Here is a 2968-nt window from a genome sequence, read left to right as displayed (position 1 = left end):
CACCTGCCTCATTTGCTGGATCTGGGTTCCTGCCTGGGGCGAGCTGCTTTGTTCTCCGTTTCTTCCCAAGCCTCGGTCCTGCCTTCCTCTGGTGAATTCCTAATCTAGAAACTGGAGATTTGCTCCTGAAAACTCCCAGCTTTCTGAGAGAAATGAGAGCTGTTTCTGCTGGTCTGAGCTCCGGAGTGTGGCCTTCCCCATCATGTCTGCTCTCCGACAGACATTCCATTATGAATTCCTGGAATCTCACTGCCAACCGCTCGCCTAGACTTCTGCTGTTCTTGCCGAGTCCTCTGAACGCACATCTTGTTTGTCAGAATGAACTCTCCCTCGGCTACGACAGGTACCATCAACGCCTGCCCCGTTGGACAGACCTAGCACCTGTTCTCCATCTGCCCATATCTGCTCTAGGAACCCAAGTGTAGCCTGGCCCTGACTTAAGTGACATTCTAGACACTCTTTGCTAACACTTGCCTAGACAATGTCTACTTTTCTCTTAACCCTATCACCGTGATAAATGGCTTGTAAAGAAGGTCACAGTACTCTTCTTGATATTTCCAAATCAGTCAGACCTCCCGTGGAGCGCCACCATGTGCCAGCTGTGGTACTGGGCATTTGGGATGAGCGAAGGAGCAGCGACTGCCTCTGTCTTTGACGATCTTCCAAAGTACGATCTGCCTCGTTCCGATCCTAGCTCGGTCAGCGCCTGCTTGTGGGCCTTCGGGCAGGCTGAGATGAATCACCCTCTCTGTTTTCCTGTTTGTGAAAAAGGGATAATAATTTTTATCTCTGGGGGTCGTTGAGGGAACAAAGTGAAACAGTGTGTGTGAGAATGAATGCACATGATGACATGATGTTTTTCCTAGCCTCCCACACCAGCAAAGTCACTCGTTTTTTGTTTTTTCTTTTACGTAAAATGACCTGTTGGGCTCCGTGTGCCACCAAACTCTTTTGCATTTAAAGACTTTCTGATTCTCAGTGTCAGTACGATTACTTTCAGAAAATGAGTACGCTACGCATTTAGAGCAGCACTGTCCGATAGAGCTTTCTACGGGGATAGAAATGTTCAGTATCTGCTCCCTCCAATATGGCAGTCGCTGGCCACATGTGACTGTTGAGTACTTGAAATATGGCTAGTGCAACTGAAGAAACTAATTTCTGATTCTATCCATTTTGATGAATGGACATTTAGGTCGAATAGCCAAGGAACAGACTTACTTTATTCTCCTGTGTTTGTGAACCAGAGTGGAGCAGAAGAGTCTTAGCATAAGTCACTTTGGATGTCCTCTCTTTCAGAAGTCAAAATGGCATCCTCAGCTAAGAACACGCCCCCCTCCTTTTGTTCATGCTGCGAGGCAAATGAGAGAAAATGGAATCAAGATACACAGGGCAGTTTCCATACTTCTGTAATTTCCCCTGAATTGCTCACAAAGTGACGATTATTCTCCTGCCATTAAACATGGGGCCATCTGGGGCATAGATATGCAGGGAGATGGATATGTGACTGCACAGAACCTATTCTTTAAACATGGATTCGTTCTTTTGTGTTGTGTGGAGGACAGAAGGATTTTCCGAACTTCTATGGGAGCATCCCGGCATCTTTGTCTCTTTCACATCTGCCGCTGCGAGGAATTGATGGTAATCGGGGTTATTATTATGGTGTCTTCCTCCACTTAATACGAGGCCATCTGGGGTTTGTGTGGTAGGGGACGGATTAGCATTTTTTTTTCAAGTGCCCTTCTTCTTTAGTAAAAATATTTTACGGAAATTATTGCAGAGAAAGGATTATGATAATAACGATGATAATACTAATAATAGGGTTATTATGTGAGATCTCCTTTTTAAAAAGCCTCTAGTCAGCATAATCCAGAGCAGGGAAGGCCAGGAGTTGAACACCTGGCCTGGCCTCTGGAAGCAGCCGTGAGCGGTTTGCTCGGCCTCGTGGGCTCGGCAGCAAACCGGGACCGGGTCTCAGAATCGCAAACGTGGCAGTGAGGGTAGTGGGGAGACCATCAGACGTGGAGTCCAGGGGCCGGTCCCGACTCCAGCTCCAACGGCACCTGGCTGTGGGCCTTCGGGCAGCCTGGAAAGAATCACCCTCTTTGCTTTCCTATTTGTGAAAGAGAGATAATAGTTTTTACTTTTGAGAGTTGTTGAGAGAACAAAATTTGGCCCGGGGGGGTGGGGGGGACGGGGGACGGGGGGCGGGTATGAGAACATGTTGCAGAGTGCTTGGTGGGTAGTCTTAACAAATTTTCAAGTAAAAACGAAGCACAACAGAAGAATAGTGGAATATAAGTGCCCAACGTAAGTGGCTTTTCAGTTTCCTGATTTCTTGACAGGTTATCACAAGAGCAGTTAATATTAGAATCAATGTAGCATTTCTACTTCGTGGTGTATAATTAGCTTAAGTTATAGTTAAGTGCCAAGAGGTTGGGCGAATCTAAAACCTTATTTAAATTGGTTCCTCACGTATGCCTATAGCATAGTGATATACAGTGATGAGAGCAGAAATTGGAGTCCTACAAGAATGTCTTTGAATTATTGGCAGAGCGCCCTTGAATAAGCAATTTGTCTCTCTTAGCTAAGTGTTATTTACAGTAATAGTCGCATGAGGAAGGTATGCCACATGTTTAGGAAGAAATTATTCAAGTTACAGAATTTAACGTAGAGCCCGTTACGTAGTAGGCACATGACACGTGCTGGTTTTAATATATATGTATACGATAAATTATATATATGATATATGTGAGATGCATGTATATGTAAGTGACAAATTATACATATGTATGTATGTAGTGTGTGTGTTTGCGATTCAGTTCTTACCACTCTAGCGCAACTTTGTCTTTCTCTCTGTCCTCTGGAAATTATGTGAATCTAGCGGGTGTGGCCATCTTTCCAATGGTGGACCTTCCAGAATAAGGCATAACCTTTCATTTCATCTTAACTATGCTGCTTTCCATTTATG

The sequence above is a fragment of the Prionailurus viverrinus genome, unplaced genomic scaffold (assembly GCF_022837055.1).
Source record: "Prionailurus viverrinus isolate Anna unplaced genomic scaffold, UM_Priviv_1.0 scaffold_33, whole genome shotgun sequence".
NCBI classification, from domain to species: Eukaryota; Metazoa; Chordata; class Mammalia; order Carnivora; family Felidae; genus Prionailurus; species Prionailurus viverrinus.
Note: the sequence above shows the minus strand (reverse complement) of the source record.